At 36.8% G+C, this 18,763-nt stretch overlaps 1 protein-coding gene across 16 annotated transcripts in view; it reads left to right on the top strand.

Moving 5' to 3' along the window:
* LOC106672485 (liprin-alpha-1) overlaps positions 1 to 18,763 on the top strand; it is a 148,945-nt gene that overhangs the window by 27,168 nt on the left and 103,014 nt on the right. The gene's annotated exons all lie outside the window — the stretch shown is intronic.

The following is an 18,763-nucleotide window of genomic DNA, read 5'->3' as shown; positions in this document are numbered from 1 at the left end:
TGGGTTCTACTAAACGTTGTGCAAAAGCGCTATTTAATTTTATCTTTTAAGGTCTGTCTTTGTTTGTTTTTTACTAATTGTTAGTTACTAAACTAAAGAATCACAAATGAAAAAGGCGAGAAAAGAAGGATCAAAAAGTAATCAAAGCAGGATAAAACATGATTTCATCAAACAATTCCCAGCAAGAAACTTTTAAACTATGAAAATGGTATTTTCGCCAAATGTGAAAACTTTGTTAATTATGTTAAAGACGATAAAGACGAGAATTGTATGTTGTTAGTATGTTACTTCGTGACTAAACTAATCGGCACCTGATTTCTTAACTAACGAATCTCAGTCTGGCTACTCTCCCGCGTAGTATTTCATTCATGCTTTTCGGCTTAACGCCATCTTCAGTGAACATCTTGCTCCAACGATTTTTACGGAGGATGTTTTGTTTGTTATAAGGCTTGTTTTTCAAAAAGTAAAAATGGACGGCCTTCTTTATATTAAATACGTTTTTCAATAGTACAATTAGCCTAATGTGGTATGTAATTGAGTATGCTCTGAACTCCCGGTCCACCTGTCATCGCATTCTTCTCACCGGCATTTCAGATTGCTAGCATATTGCATGTTAAAGATTCAGTTTTAATGATTATACAAATTCACGGAATTAGAAAGTCCATAAAGTTAATGAATAATTGAAAGTCTTGTCCATATTCAATTATTAACTGTGCTGGTGGTCGTGGCCAATGATCTCCATCATTTAGCGCTTTTCGGTTGAGCTTGGCCCTTTGTTGTTCATGTTAATCACAATTGTTAATGTTCTCAGGTTTGCGGGACATTTTCGTTAGATGAAAATATCGTTCTCGCTCAGCTGAAACCGGAGTAGATTTTTTTATGCTTCCATGGTAGGATATGGCAGTGGTTATCTTTCACGATTTTTGTAGGCTTGAACTGTGTTAGACTACATTTTTCCCATGATATCATTGTTAGTTTTATTTTTACTGCCTTTACAATACTCATAGGGTTGGGGCATTATTAAAGTCACGAGTAGTGGCGTCGGTGGCCGTATCGGTTAAGGCGTTGACGCGGCGTTCATGGTAAAGGTCCTCGGTTCAAATCCAGTGACCCCCTCGTAAAAAAAGGAAAACATCAAGAATGGTGTCTTCCTCAGTTGTTTATTTTATAATCTATCCGCTTCTTTATTTCTTTTGTTGCCTAAATGCGCTTACCCGTTTTAAATGAAGCCTCCATCCTTATTTAGAGACTTACTGTTAGTGTATGTTTTCATTATTTAGAATCACGCGATAAGGATTCCTCTCTATCTTTCCTCATTACTTTTTCATTATCTTTGGCTTCCTTCCTTCCTAACTAATCTTACATAAGACTTTACTCGTTTTATTTAAAAGTCCTTAAAAAAATTGTCAAATCTACTTACTACATCACTAACCTCACTATCGACAATGTCTTTATCATTACTTTCATCAACTAACTGATTTGTTCACGATTCCGAAAGTTTCATACCAACTTCTTGATTCATACAAACCCTACTGCTCGAGCCCTCTCTACACATTCCCATCCCATGAACCCGCCATATTGTCTTAATCGACGACAGCGTCGAGTATTGGCTGGTTTCTCATGGCATGTGTCCTCCCTGTGCAGTCCTACCGTTAGTGTTAGTACTGTGACCGTGTGAAAAAACATGTACTGTGATCACATCTATAATATACAAATACAATGTCTAAGGTACAAATAAAGTTTAAAAAATTGTTTTTTTGATATATGCAGAATTGCTGTTTATACATCTTCACCAGTATGTCGTTATATAGTCTGGTCTCCTAAACGCTCAAAAATTAATAGCGATATTTCTAATTTATTCTTATTCTATTAATTTCAATTAAATCAACCGATATATTCATGTTAGTTGGATAAAACAAAATAGAAAATACAAATCAAAAACAAACAAATATTAATCTTTATTATTAATATGGGATTTACTTAAGAATAGTAAACATGAAGATGACTCATTTTGTAAACAAAAACCTTTTCCCGTCTTTTCTACATTTTAATCCAGTTGTATTCTCTTTAACCGTGGAAAATCTTCATCTTGAACCAGAAGTTCGCAATATTATTGTGAGAATGAGTCATCCAGGTCACTGGTAATGGATAGCGCAGAGGTAGTTGGCGTTTCTTAGCTCAATTCCGAGAGACTGCAAGTGCCAATAGGAGGCCCGGTAGTGGATCAACCCATTACGACGCTAAGGGAGGACAATGCTGCAAGACGGAACACTTTACATAGTGTACAAGATGTTTTGGAAAGGCTTTTATAAACTATCAGTTGGCCTAACATCGTAGACGACAGCAACAGCCCGCCACCAGCAACACATGAGAATATGGTGCAGTGAGAATAACTATACGAGAATAACAACTGCGATGCTGTTATGTTTCTGATGAGTTGCGTTTCTGTCTGTCTAGTGTAGCAGGCGCCGAAGAGTACCGAGAACATGGAGTGCGTACAACACCCCAATACATTTTCCCTTCAGTGCAGTTTGGAGGAGGCCGTGTAATGGTCTGGGCTGGGGTTTACTCTGGAGAACAAACTGGCTCTACATTGTTGAGGGCAACCTCACCGCCGTTTGTTATGTCCAAGAAATTAACGAGGAATACATCCCTCAAACGAGGGATCTCATTGGCTGGTATTTTCGATTTCTGGTTGACAATTCCAGACCTCATAGAGTCAGAGTTGTTCACCAGTGTTTAGAAAACCTGGGAATTACCCATCTGCACCTTCCCCCATCGTCTCCAGCCCTCAATCCCATGGAGCACATGTGGTTTTTCGATCACCATCCGCAGCCAGTTGACCTGCAACCACTGAGTGCAGCGTTGCAACATCTGTGATGTGAAATTCCTTTTGAAATTAATGACATATTAACAGTATGCAAACAGGTGCACAGAGGTTTTAGCGAATAAAGGACATTATTCACGATATTAATTGTTTACAAAAATTTGGCTGGAAAAATGCCAAAAAGGAGGGAAAACTCAAAAGATGGGGTTGAGATGGGAAGTTGGTGTCCGAGTGGATCGAGGTCACGATAGCTCAAGTGGTAGAGCAGCAGCGTATCTAGCCGAAGATCGTGGTTCGAATCCCGTTCGTGCCATTGATTTTTTATCTCAACTAAAAACCTTAATTAATTGTAATATATTAATTGGCCAAGCGGACCACGAAATTAGTGAATTTAATGAGTTTTCAAAAATTATTGTACCCAATAGATAAAATTACGGAATTAAAACCTTTTATTTTATTTTTCAAAATCCCTTAATTAAATTTTCCTTCAGTAAAAAACATAATAATTTCTAATAAATTTTAATGGAATTAATAATAAAATTAAAATAAAAATGCTATAAAAAGCACTACAAAATTGGCAATATCGATATTTATTTTTGAGCAGTTTATTTATAAACTAGTGAAAGATTAAGTAGGACGTCTTATGTCGTTAAGTCTGTGATTTTTACTTGCTCGTCCAGATCTTCTTTTTATGTTTTGTATTGTTTTAAAAGGAGTAAATGTGTGTTTTCTCGTGTATTTTTTTTAATATTAACTACCGATGACTGATTTTTTAAATTATTTTCAAGATGTTTGAGCGCACGTTTTTCAAATGATAGGCTGAGGAAAGATAGATTATCATCAACTAACATGCTGGTTTAGAATTTTTTTTGTACTCTTGGAATGGAGCTTATTTTTCGTTAAGTTCAGCCCCTGTGAAATGTACGCCGGCGCCAAATATTTATAAAATCAATTACTGTTTTATGCTGTACATAAAGTATTTACAAACGGATACGTCGAGCCAGTGAAATTTTCCAATTTAGCGTTATAAATTATTATCTTGTATTAACCTCGTGTAAATGGTTATACTTCTAACATGGCCGGGCGTGATGATTTGTCTAAAAGTTTCTTTTGTTACTTGCCAACAACTTACGGTTCATAAATTGTAAAGCAGATGTGTAAAGAGATTTTTAGTGATTGAATTAGTAGAATATTTATTTATGCTACTTTTGATCCTAATTTTATACAAAATATTGATCACTTTATAGAAATAAAACAACCCTGGAAAAGAGATTTATTACGTTAATAAATAAGTCCGATATTTTTTTTAAATAGCCGTCAATAAAACAGACCAAACCTGTTGATATTCATCTGTAAAACCCAATGTTCAATCACTTGCTCAATGCTAACTGAAAAAGAGTAAAAACTCAACTTTTTCTTGATATAAAATTACAAATTTAGTAATTTAGTTGGCATTTTTGGCCTAATACGTAGAGAGTGCCTGGCATAGAAAAACACTTTTTTAAAAGGCAAAATCCTCCTAAATTCATCCCCTATAAAATTAGATGTCAAACGAACGAGACAGGGATGGCGAGAAGGGGGTTGTGTTTCGAGGAGTTGTTGGAAGGCCCTACGGTCGATATCTGCCCTATATACACACAAAACACTCAACTGATTTTTACTACGGTCATTACAATCATTTCTAACAGTCCGTGTTTCAAATCCTCGCCCTTTTCTGGCTCCTCGTCCCTTGTTTTGTCGTGTCTGTTCAATTTTTGTTAACATTTCGCCTTCCTTCGGCCATACAGAGTTTTATATCGCATTGACATTTACCGGAGTGTTGAATGTAAATAAATTCTTGCCGAGGTTTCCGGTATAAAATTTTTCACTGGTGAAAAAAGCCACGTATTTTACGATTTAATCATTCTTTGCTCTCGGCAAAACAAACTGTCATCAATATTTGCCCTGCATTTACAAGATTTTTATGCCCCATTAGGATCATCATAAGATTAATAACTAATAGAAAATCCACAATTGCACCGTTAGGGGTCTGTAAACAGTGTGAAATCTTGCTATTTCTTAAACACTTTTAAGGTTGGCTTTGGTTAACTTAACTGTGAGTTCCTTATAATAGAAATTGTAGTTTGATCTTAACCGAATTTTGGTCTTGATATTCTTGCTGAGTTGAACTAGTCAAATAGAACCAGACCATTGTTGCAAAGAAAGGGAGGCCATGAATTTTGCAATCGCAGAAATCTTTCAACCCTATTTTTACTGTATTAGCTGTAAATTAAATAAATAATGATTAAATAATTAAACATATTAGGTACGCAAAACAAAGTCAGCCTCTGCTGGGTCCCAGGACACATTGTAGAGATAAGGATAGGGATAAGATAGGCGGCCACAAGGCCTACTGCACCTCGACCTAAATAGATCTATTGTGCTCCTCTGTTAATTATAGGTCATTGGCCAGCTTCAGTCTATTAACCAGCCTCCACAGCTTTGCCAGCGGTCCTTGGTGTAGGATCTTGCTTGTGGTTTTTCTTGTCCTAGTTGTTCCTGCACCTACGTAGACCTTCCAGAAACGTAAAATGTGTTCTGAGGTCTCCTCCTCTTCCTGGCAGTATCTGCACAGTGTTTCTTCCGTCTGTACTCCTATCCGCATGCGCTTTCTTAAGTGGCAGTGCCCCGTCAGGAGTCCAACCAGAATCCTGGTTCGGTTGCGGTTGCCTTCCAGTAGTTAGTCTGAAACTTTTGTTAGTTTTGCGGGTGGTCCTTCTATGAATCTCTTCGCATGCCTCATACCTGTGGTATTGTTCGACCAGATTTTGGACTCATTAAGGATCCATTTTAAGATGTATCCTCTTTTGTGGTAGGCTGCTAGGCCGCAGTAGGGTTCTGGGCCCATAGTCCATGTTAGCTCCTTTTTGGCCAGCATGTCAACCTTTTCATTGCCTCTATGCCACGAATGTCTAGGGACCCATGCCAGGGTCATTAGTGTCGCTGACTTCCGTCAGGGCCACCATGCATTTCCAAACACTCTGACTTTGCCTCGCATGAAGCTAAGGCCGTGAGAGCTGCCTGGCCGTCAGAGAAAATAGCTATCTTCCGGGAATGTATTCCTAGCCTTTTTATTTCTCTGGCACATTGTTCGATCGCTATGATATCAGACAGGAAAACCGTAGCATATTTATCTAGGTTTACCGTTAGTTTGGTCTTGGGGTTCATCCCAAAGACCCCAGCTCCTGTATCCTTGTCGGTTTTGGAACCGTCAGTATACCAGTAGGAATTCGCCTTTAGTGGTGTTCACTTGGCCCATTCTTTCCGTTCTGTTATCAGTACTTTGTACTTCTTGGTAAGGTATTTTGGAGTAGTGGCATCAGTTGGCATACCTAGAATGGCATCTGCCACATGGGAGTAGAGCGAGAAAGCGGACACCCTTGCAAGGAAAGGAGCTGCCTCACCGCTGAAAGGGCCCGAACCCTTCTGTGGCATAGGAACCCACCCAATTGAATTCACTCATTGGACTCAGGCAAATCCAATCATCTGTTAACAAATTTCGGAAGAAAAGAAATTACTGAATGTGTCAAAGGGAGCAGGAATAAACTGCGAATCCTAATAGGATTCTTAACAAGACACTGCAAGCTAAATGGACACTTAACGAAGATCGGAATAATCCAAGACATGAGGATTCTGCAAAGAGGCAGATGAGACACCAACACATCTACTAACAAACTGTAGCTCTACACTTGCCCGCAGGAGGAAGTGTTTTGGGAGTACAATGTGACCATAGAAGAGATTCAACCATAGAAACCGGGCCTATTAATCAAGTATCTTGATGAAATAGGACTCACCGGTGTGCTTTAGGCAGAGAACGGGGAAGATACAATAGCTTTTAAAGGGCGCAGCATACTACATCCCGACTATTACATCTACATCTACTGTCTTGAGCTAGCTATTTTTGAAATTCAATATTACACGTTGATCATTACGAAAATAACCGCACAGAACAATCGCTGAAGTTTGCCAATTGCTGGCAGACGCCCGATGGAAAACATGTGAGTCTAGACGGGCGAGGTTAATCGTAGACGAACAAACTATAGTTGCACATCCTCTCATATCTTAACTCGTGTCTAGAATCCTAGATAATGCCTTTCTGGAAAAATATCCATTGTGGTTAACTAATCAATTATAATACTTGTATAATATGCCTAAGAAATGTACCATGTCTGGTCGTTTTGAACTGCTTCCTGTTTTGGTCTTTAAGACAGTTTTTTTACTTTTAAATTACTATCTTTGTTTGATTTTCCGATTGATTAAACAATAACCTCACAGAACAATCATGGAACGCCAAATGCCGAAAGGAAATGTAAAAACAAACTTGACTAGTCAAACCGTCGTTTTAAACTGCTGTTTGGATCGTTCAGATGTTTTTTCGTCTAGAATCTTGACTTGATTTCCCATTGATTGGCCAAATTAGTCTCGCCTGATAACGAAAATCAGCGAGTATAAGTAGACCAAAATAGCCACCCGAAGAAATGTGACAATATAATGGAAGTGCTCAACAAAAACAAAAGAATCAAAAAGGAAGAAGCAAATAAGATTAAAGTCAAAACATCATAAAATCTCAAATTCATCAAACGATTTCCAACAAATAATCAAGGGGCCGTTTTTACTGAAGGGAAATAATTAATAGTTTTTCATCACGAACAAAGACCCTGCCAAACCTATTGGAAAATCTGTGATCAACCTTCCTGAACACGTTAGCACAATTAGCAGGTGGAAATCTCGAAAGGTCGTTCACGTATCCTACTAAAACATTGAACACGATACAAAGGTTGCGTGAATACCGTAAATATTTTATTAGAAGGAAAACCACGGGTTAGTTTTATATTTCATTGTATCTCATGTTAATTTTTATTACAAAAAGGAACGGTTTAAGGTTACAAGTTTTTCAAAATATTTTATTGAAGACCCAATCTCATTAAAAAACATCGCCGAACCTCTCGATATGAAATTTAATCAGTTTTAACCGTTTTATGTTTATGCTTAAAACGATGCATGATTCAGCTTATCGTTTAATTAAAAAGAACAAATTACTTAAATATGAAAAGTAAAATACGCAATGGACTGTATCAATTATTTGCCGAACAGATTTAAGAGATATCTTACTAATCTAAAAAATTTATATTTAAATCACCGGAACGCAATTGATAATTATATTTCGAAAACAGAAATTGAAATCAAAGGTGAAATATCCACGGAAAGTTGAAAGCTGTCGGTAGCAGGAACAACAACTCGTAGTAGAATTCCAGCCAGTATGTTGTGCACATCCGTTTATAGAAAATGAATGGCAAACAATATCTAATAAAAAGTGGGTTTCCAACAGTGTAACAGGACAAATAGAAAATAAGCACCGCTTTTACAGATCAATTATATTTTTGAACGTATGAGATGGTTCTTCAGTATTTGTCTAATTTTCATTAAAAATCTATAATAAATTAAATTATTTTTATCAAATGTTAATATTATATCAAATCGTAGTTTTGGGATGTTAAAAGCTACCACTTGTTTCACTTTCTTATTATGTTATTTCATGTTCCTAATAACTTGAGTAAGATTTTTTGAAGTGTAGATGAATCTGTAGATTCGTCGCTTACGATCATTTTGGCCTGCGAAGTCTCGTTTGGGTCCGTGAGGTTGTTCCATCATTTCCCCATGGTGAGCCATCTTCAGGAGTTAGTCCATCTTATTTTATCTATTTACACACAAAAGGACCTTGTATTTTCTTCGTATTTTTAACTCCTTTCTGCCTGTCCGAAATATTTATCGAATTGTGCTTGTGGTCTTCAGAGAAGTTTTTTGTTGACAATAGATTGGTTTTTAAGGGGTTGTTTTTGCATGTCTTTTGTTTACTAGTTTATTGTTGTTTTTTTGTAGGTGTTACTGGTGTATTGTTAAATATTATTTCTTTCAATTAATTATTCTTTCCATGTAAGGTCTTGGTTGAGATAAAAAAGTCAGTGTCACGAGCGGGATTCGAACCTACGACGGTCGTAGGTTGAGATAGAGAGTTGGGTTCGGAGATGATCGAAGTCACGATAGCTCAAGTAGGAGAGTAGCGGCGTATTAGCCGAAGGTCGTGGGTTCGAATCCCGCTCTTGACACTAACTTTTTTATCTTAAGCAAGACCTTACATGGACAAATGGTCAATTGGCCACTAAAATGTAAATGGGTTAAATATTATTTTTTGTATAGTGTTTGTACGTTTTATTTGTTTCCTATATTATTTTTACTCCGTCCATCATGTGTTTGAGTGCTCTCATCTGGGTCTGATTTGGTTCAATTTATCGTTGCCTGCTACTTTTGGAACTGGAATTGTGGAATGAACATTTGCAGAAAACCAAAAGTAGCAGGCAACGATAAATTGAACCAAATCAGAACCAGATGAGTGCATTCAAACACATTTTGTAATAGTGGGATCAAATCTTGCAATGAGTTTTTTGCAGTCGATGTTATGTTGAATTTTTTGGGATAGTTGTTCTTATAGATGTTAACCATTCCTTACTTTTTTATTGTTTATAGTTTTGTTTGTATTTCTCATTTGTTAATGGTATTGTTTGTACTCTGTCCATCATATATTTTAGTGCTCTCATTTGATGTCTATTTTGGTCGTTTATCTGAACCTAATTACCGACTGGTGCAATCTGTGGCGGGTCAGGTTAAACGAACAAGAAGCCAACAAGTTATGTTTACGCTCAAACGTCAAACCTGCCCACTATGTTTGCATATTAACAACAACCATCGAACCAAGTCCCGCTACCTTGGGCTTTCCTTAGATAGCTGACTTACACAATATTAAAACTGCAAGAACTTAATAAAAGAGATGGACTACTCAGACACCTATGGGACCAAAGTAAGCTTACATAACAAACTAACCGCTTACAAAACACTCATCAGACCTATTTGGACCTTCGGAGTCGAACTGCGGAGCTTGGCTAAATCATCCAATATCCAACAAATTCAATCTTTTCATTCTAAAGTTCTCCACCGTATCCTCATAGTCCCTTCTATGTCACCAATGAAACGATCCATAAATATCTTAAAATCCTTTCGTGAAAGATCGTATCCGAACACGCTTCTTCAATTTCTACTCTAAACTATCCCTCTACCCACTAGCCCTAACTCTTTCCTCAACCTCTCACCCTTGCAATCGTACACGTAGTTTAAAACGACGATGGACTCGTGACCTTCTATCTTAACCCACCCAATTAAATAAAAGAGAGTTCCAGCACTGGTTGGTTTCTCTCCCCACTGCCTCCTGTTTAGATAGTTCTGTCAGATTTTTATATAACTAAACTATTTGCTCTATGTATATTTGTACAGATAGCAATAAATAAATTAAATTATTTTTAAAGAAATATGGGTCGTTTGAGTTAATTCGTCGTCTTCTGCTGTTGGTTGTAAAGTTTTATTATGGCTAAGATGTGTTATGTTCAATTTCTGCCGTCAACGTTATGTTGCATTGTTTATAAATTTATTTCATTTCAACGAATACCTTACATAAAGATTAATTAATTGAAAGAAGTTATTTGGGCAGATGTCCCCATCTTTACTCATGGGTGTTGAGACCTATGAGGATCTTTAACGCCCTGACTTATCCCCGAGAGGACTTCTCAGACGCCCAGTGTTGTCTATATTTTACATGCATGGTCTTGTCACATCCTTGACTTTTTTATTTTTGAGTTATTTGGTCAATCGGACCACGAAATATAATGGATTGTTTTATAAGTATGTCGTTTCTGATGATGTCTACACAGCATAAATCTTCATATCTAATTTCATAGTTGAAATGTTACACAACGCACATTCCAGGGTTCTTGGTTTAAAAGGAGAAAGGCGTGTAAATGGTTAAAAACGGCACAAGCGCGCGTTATCTGTGCAATTCAAAACAAGTGTTGAGAAATATTGCGTTTTATTTGCCTAGTGGGTGGTACCGGCGAACTTCAGTGCCTACACGACCAAAAGATTATGTGATGATTTGAAACTTTTCTCCCAATCAGACTTTACTTATCTCAGCACCTCACCCAGTTACATTAATTTTCTTGTTAATAATTTGTTTAGAATTTCTTTTGCTGGTTTTATTTTTTGTGTTTCCAAGCTGGTGGGATTTGATTTATTATTTAAAATTCGTAGCTCTTTAGAAAGATAAATGAAACTTTTTGTGTTTTTTTTTTTAAATTGTTCAACGTTGAGGGTTAACGGGCGAACGAAGAAGGGTCGATTATTGACTCAACGAGGCTTAAACTAAAAAGGTCTGGTACCTAAACGTGGAACGATTTACCATATTATAATCAACTAAATTAAACCTTAATCCCTGTTTGATATTCATCTCCGAGTTAGTTATCCACATTCGTAATTAAACCCTGCGATATTGGACGGAAGGATATTAGAATCAGTTTATTAGACATCAAACAGATCCGAAGTCGTGTCGGACAGCGACTCGGGGATGTAGGGAGGTCTGGTTCGACATCGAAATTTTGTCACTGTCAATCACTCAATCGATCAATCATTCGGCATAACGGGACATGAAAGATTTATATTTGAACGGATTTGCCGTACCTCGTAAAGGACGGGTGAGAGTGAGAAAGGCCGACGTTTCGTCTACCGAAACCGACCGGCTTCAGATCAATATGACCCCCCTCAAACCCCCACTTTCCGCTACAACTCTCCACCTACAAATTGTGTTACCTTACAGGTTTACAAAGCCCGGACATCCTCAAATAACAACTAGTTTTGATTTGTGTAAATCGCGTTTATTCTTCGAAACGTCCGCACTGGCAGTCCTAACTGTCGAGATATATAATTTTAAATTGATATTTGTAGGAACACCATGATCACTATACTTTCTGTGGCCTGGCTCTGCCTTCCTTGGTCACTGAATAAACTATAAGAGCATTTTTCTTGTTTTCATGTTTTGGTCGCCCTATTATCTTTTGCTTTCAAGCTACAATTTTTTTATACTTCATTTATTTTTATCTGCAATTGTACATGTATTAAATACAACAATTGGATTACAATTGGGTTTCAATTTATGTTTGTGGCATTCCGGGCGTTATAGATAAAGCCAATCATTGGCAACCATTCTGAATTTATAAAACGATATTAATCATTTAAGAGGTCTCTTTTATCCATATTCTTTTCAGACGTTTACGTGGTAATCGTGGGAAATGGAGTAATCGTATTTGTGTGTCAGTGTGAGTTTGTAATTTACAATGAAAACGTCTGTAATATGGTTTGTTGGATGAAAATATTGGCATGTGAAGTGTGTTATAGTTCACGTAAAAAGTTTTGAAATTTTGGAATTAAAACTTTGTAATCTTTGAATATTGGAATTTTGGCCGATCCATAAGCTTGGCACCTGTACGTCCAAATAGGTTTGAATAGATATGTGTATGTCGAAAAAGTAATCTTGAATGTCGGTTGAGTAGGTAATAAATCATTTTAAATCGTTTGTTGAGTGTCTTTTTTTTTTTTTTTTTTTTTTTTTTTTTTTTTTTTTTTTTTTTTAATCGTGTTTGTGGATTCCAAGTTAGTCTTTTACCAAATGTAAGTGCTAAATAGTTAACTTTGTCGGAGCGAGAACAGGTTCACTGAATAAGTATATGCTAGGACGGATCTCACGACGGAGTGTAAAGGTGGTATGTTGTGACTTTGAGGGGTTAAACTTTATTTTCTAAATATTACTCCATTTTTCAATTCTTGATATGTGGTTTTGTAATATAAGTTAAGCTTGTGTAGAAGAGCTAGTTAATGTGGCGGTAAGTGTATTCTTATTTGTGGCCATTTCGGAAGTAAAAATTGTGAACAACAGCGGAGCGAGAATTTGCCCTTGTGGCACACCTACAAGCACTTCATCTCAGAAGTCTCCCCAAACTGGTTTACTGCGAAAAATCACTCCTTAAGGTATGATTGAATAATCAGATAATAGGCCTGGGGTAAAAATAATTTTAATTTGTATAATAATCCCTCATGCCATTCTTTGTCGAAGACCTGAGAAACATCTAGAAACACTCCACTCGCGTACAGTTTCTGCTCGAGACATGAAGTAATGAAATCTGTTACTCTGTGAAGTTTATGAGTAGTAGTATGAAGGGTTCGAAAGCCAAATTGATGATCTGGTAAAATGTTGTTCGAAGTAGCAATGGAGATAAGCCACAAAATTAAAATTGTAATTTGATACCGTGTAAAGTCCCGTTTTCAGGTTATTCACGTTACTAGTGACTAGCGATGTAGCATTCGAAGATTAATCCGTACATTGGACATCAAATTGGCAAATAGAATGAGGAAAAAAATGTACCTCTAACCAATGAGAGTATAAACAAATAGATATTATAAATACTGAAAACAGAAAAGGTATAAACTCTCACCACATAAAACCACTACAAATTCGTCGGTTGAAATAAGAAATTATGATACGTGTTTGAGGGTTTTATTTTTCCTAGGTTCCTTTTTAAGAACAATAGTAAAGATTTGACAGCTAAACAAAAATTTACGAAAAACAAAACCATCAGAACTAGGGGAATAACGACAGGCTCATCAGCCCGCACACGTAAAGATTAAGTTTTTAATTGGGACGTTTCCGGTCATTCATGTCCGCCTATTTCAAATTGTTTGTCTGTCATCCGTTGAAAAGAAAATTTTATTTTCCTTGTTCCTTTTAAACAAACCAAAAGAATTTGACAGATTATGCATTTGAATTTGTTGCTAAGGTACTTGTAGAACCATTTCAACTGTGAATAAGACTATTGTGCTCCTCCACCTATGGATTCAATGTCAATGTTTAAGCTTTTCAGCTATTACAAATTTGACAGTTATGACATATGCCTGTTTCTTAGGTTTCTTTTTAACGACCCATACGATAAAGATTTTTACAGCAAATACATTCAGATTTGTTGCTGAGGTGCCCAAAGAGATTTTTGAACTGACGTTTTGGTCTCCATAGCTTTTATAGACATACCATGTTCTCCTCTGATTTATTAGCAGGAATTGAATACAACTTTACAAACTTACGTGTCATAACTATTACAAAACCTGACAAAAACACTCCAGTTGGATATAGAAGGAAAACCAACCCATGTGTACTGATTAGTGAAGTACAGGCTAAAACATTACCCCTAACTGATGAATACAAATATGAACGACAAACGACTATAACATCCATCAATAAACATGTATTAACCAGTAATTGGAAGACATATGCAAAACCACGTGCAAAACTTGACCAATTCACTTACATACGGAAAGGGAAGTCCAAACTAACTATTAAAGCATCGAACACAATTGGAATAAAACGGGGAGTCGAAATGGGAAGTTTCTGGCATGGGCGATCGAAGTCACCGTAGCCCAAGTATTTAGCCGAAAGTCTTGGGTCGAATCCCGCCTGTGACACAAATTTTTCATTTCGAAAAAAATTGTGTAATTAATTGAGTAACAATTGGAAAACTTCACGGACTAAAGCGGCGCACACAATAAAAAACGAATGCTGTGAAAAACACACCGTACAAGCAGCAAAGTAAAAAAGTTAGATACAAAGAACATATTATAAAGTAATAAAAGGTACAACGGAAAATCAATCAACTCTCACAAAGAGACCACAAACCGCAATACAGACAAGCTTAAAATTAGTAATTGGCTACAAAATGGGAGAAAAAACGGCCTGGAACAAACAAAAAACCCTTTATCCGGCAAAGACGCCCCACACACAAACATAACATCAATAAAATAACCCAAACCCATATCTGAAGATGGCGAAATGCTGATAGACCAACATGACCAGACTAGGCGGACCAAAATGATGGGTAACGACCAGCCTATTGGTTCATCACCTGCACACCACTCTCTCTCTCTCTCTCTCTCTCTCTCTCTCTCTCTCTCTCTCTCTCTCAACCTTTCTCTCTCTCGTTCTCTTTATTAGTTCAATTTAAAATTTTACATGAGAGTGCTGCTGAGAACCCCCCTCTCNTCTCTCTCTCTCTCTCTCTCTCTCTCTCTCTCTCTCTCTCTCTCTCTCTCCTCCTCTCCCCCTCTCTCTTTCGCTCTCCTCCCCTCTCCTCTCCTCTCTCTCTCTCTCTCTCTCTCTCTCTCTCTCTCTCTCTCTCTCTCTCTTTTTCACACACACACACACAAAAGAGCGTACGCGCAAAACTGACTAAACGTATAAACAAGGTGACTGATGTTTGACAACGGAATTATCCCATACGTCAAACGCGGAATTTTATAAAGGCATGGAATATTCTCGAGATTTAATCCGACGGATGTTATTTTATTGGCGGCCAAAAAAGGGAAAAAAGGCGGAGGTCTGTTCAACTTTTGTTGCAAGACGGAACGATCGCCAGTTGTTACCCCCGAGGGTGGTCTTATCCCGTTTGATAACCTTTACCCAACGAGCGCTCCTTTTTCGATTTGACAGCCGGTTTGTGACACGCCTCTCGCCCAACTGGGCTGGCTAATTTTCGTTGCATTGTCGTAATTCAACTGTGATCTTTCACCCATTGTCGTAGGCAAAATTAAACCTTTCATAAATTACCTCACATTCATTTTGTTTCATACCTGTTATAAAAAAGTAGTTTCTAACAATTGTGTCACCATCGGCTATTCTAGTTATACTCTCAAGGGAAAATCGGTAGGAAATTGGTTTTCATTGGAAGTTGTTTTGGCTTTGTGTTCTTCAAATGTTTTCACCTTTATCATCTGCTGATAAAATCTTCATTGTTCAATCCATCAATGTTGGAGACAGTGTCAACTTGTTTAACAAGTGTATTACTTTATGACGGTCCCGCGTTTATAGGTATCCCAAACCAGAAAAATATGGTTTATTACAAAGTTGGTATTCCTTTTGAGTAAAATAAATGTATTAAAACAGAAAAGAAAGAAAACATTCAGTGAAAGGACGCAAGAAAAGGAACATGCTTTACTGAGAGATAAATAATTGTGATATGGATATAAACTTATCCTTTTCTTCAGTGCCACATGTTTTAATTCGTCATGTAATTGAATGAGATAAGTAGAAGTTTACGATCTTTCTGTTCCGCCTATTCCCGCTGTTATTTCTTCCAACTATTGAAAAAAAAAATATTGGTCTGTGTTATGTTTCTTTTCTCAAGATAACTCCAAGCCGTCAAGATTTAAAAGATTTGAAAGGCATATGTTCTTTAAAAAACCTACCACTGAAATCCGAAACGCGTCTGGCAGATCGAAATCAGCGAAACTAGGCTGACCAAGATGATCCTAAACGACCAAACTGTATCGCCTCGAAGGCCTCAAGAAAAAATCTCGCACTCGTGTTTGTAGCTTGCGATACAGTCGAGACTGAAAGAATTAAAAGGCATACAAACATTTTTTCCTTTATAAACCCACCACTTAAGTTGTCTAAACCAGGAGCACCAGGATTATGGGAAATGACAAAGCTCAAAGCTCATAGACTTCAGGAAGAAATCCCACAATAAATGTTAGTAATTTCGACGTTTCCAAGTCAGTCAATCATGCAGTCAATACTTTGAAAGAATTGAAAGACGTACAAACAATTTTTTTACATATTCCCACATGAAAATGGCGAAATCCGAAACGCGCGTGACAGACCAAAACCCCAGGATGATCGTAAACGACCACGCTACAGCTCGTAACCTCAGGAAGAAGTCGAAAATATAAGTTTGTAGTTTGGTCATTTTCCATTCAGTCGAGTTTAAAAGATCTTAAAGGCATAAAAATATTTCTTTCTTTTACGTATCCACCACTGAAGATGGCGAATGTACAAGGACCAAGATGATCGGAAACGACTAAGCTACATCAAATCGCAAACGTCAAGAAAAAATCGTACAAAACAATCGTTTCCTATGATTGTGGTCCGCTTATATTCCCTGTTTTTGTCTTTGCTTGTAGAAAAAAAATTCTGGTTTGTGTCTCTCCTTGGTCCCTTTTTTAAACACCGTAGGTCAACACTTTTACTTACCAACGAATTTAAATTTAGACCTATATTTGTTGACTGAGCTATCATACGCCATACGTTACTTAGGGGGATAGTATATCTATTTTCAAGGCTTTTTAACCTCGGAAGTTATAATAAGGATAGTATCTTCTTAATTGGGTTGTTACTGATCATTTTAGTATCCCAATTCTCGCTGTGTTTGGTCTCTCAGACTTGTATCACCTTCTCCCAACACTAGAAGATAGCGAAATACATAGTTAACGACAAAATTACTGGTTCCTCACCCTCAGACCGGAGAAATCACACAATAATAGCTCTATTGATATATTTGCCGGATGGAACTTCTCTGTAAGTGAAAGAAACTTATGACAAACAAAAGTAGCAATTCTAGGCAGACAACGATGAATATCGAAGAAATGTCAGAAGTTTGTAGTCGGGTCGTTTCCGGTCATTCTGATCCGTCTATCTTCACTTGTTTTGTCTGTTCTGTTGGAATAAGAAATTTTCTTTTGTGTTTTTATTTCCATGTTCCTTTTAAACAAAGTATGAAGAATTTAACAGTTTATGCATTTTGCTTTTCTAGGCGGGTAAAGAGGCATTGAACTGCGTGTGATTGTAGGATTATTGTGCCCTTCCACAAATGGGTACATTATCTATTTTAAAGCTTCTTAACCTTTATAAATTTTACAGTTATGCTAAACTCCCCTCAGTCGTATTAAATAGATTTATCTTCTTTTTGCACCAAACTACAGGTCAATCACCTTATAGACCTCAACAAGAAACCTATATATTAGTTGCAAACATAAACCGGTCAAAGTGGGTAGCTTAAAGTTAAGAGAATCTTGAGGTAGTAGACCAACCAAACCTATTAAGTATTTAATTACAAACTGCAAGTTTGTACTTCGTCTTACTTCAACTTATAGTCTGATTTTTGGCCTTTTTATTATAATAAAAATATGGTGTTATTTTTTTGTTTTACAAATATATTGTCTGCCTGTGTTAATTGTGTATATACTATGACTGTTGTAGTAATTAATGTTTTTGTTTTTTAGGTGAGAAATTGGGTTGCCGAGGAAAGTCTCCTTCGATCCCTATCGAAGTTGGCGAGAAAAGGTCTGTAACACCTCACAACAGCCCCGGTTCACGTTTTTCTGATTAATTAGTCATTAACCTCGCGTGGGAATTTTCTTCGCTAGCGGCTCTTTCCAGACAATACAGCTCAGACGTAATGGCTCTGCCTTTTGTTGAGTTTGGGAACTCCCACCGGCTGATATGCCGTTTAGCTCGTGTTAACAGTACTTTCCAAGTTTTAGTGTTATGTGGGACAAAAAACGTCAGTTTTCCACTTTCGTGGATCATCACCGTTTTACGATTTTCTCGAGCTAATTATTTTTGTTTTTAACAAATCTTCCTTAATTACCCTCCAGCTTTTTCTGCACTAACTAAACCTTTACTATCATATACATGATAGGATGGTAAAAGATAGAGCAAAACTTTGGTATATTTTTTATAGATTCATCTAGAATCATCCAGCATAATAAATAGACCAGAAGTGGGCACTCATGAGGACAACGATAAAGAGCACATTCTCGTTTCGCATGTTTTATGAAATATATAGGGCCACAACATAGATTACATAATATTAAATGCACGAATACAAATTTCTTTAACATAAAACAATAAAAAATAAAATATCATTAAAAAACTACAATAAATTATTCTTGGTTTTTAGTCAAAATGTTTTGGAAATTGCCGTCATTAAATCTGAAAAAGCCATTGTCACCAAGTGAGTATTGAACTTGAGCTTCTACTCCACAGATTTCACAGTCGAGTACGAAGTAACCTTCGTAAAATCAAGATATTTAGTCCCAAAAATTGAAATTATAAGACAACCTTTCTTCAGTGTACAAGTCGGGATATTTTGGTTTTGGCAAGATAATCCAAAAATCAATTATAGAGGGTAAATTAGT

Source organism: Cimex lectularius, unplaced genomic scaffold (genome assembly GCF_000648675.2).
Source record: "Cimex lectularius strain Harlan isolate CLEC.00 unplaced genomic scaffold, Clec_2.1 scaffold280, whole genome shotgun sequence".
Lineage (NCBI taxonomy): Eukaryota > Metazoa > Arthropoda > Insecta > Hemiptera > Cimicidae > Cimex > Cimex lectularius.
This window is presented reverse-complemented; position numbering and strand designations above follow the sequence as displayed.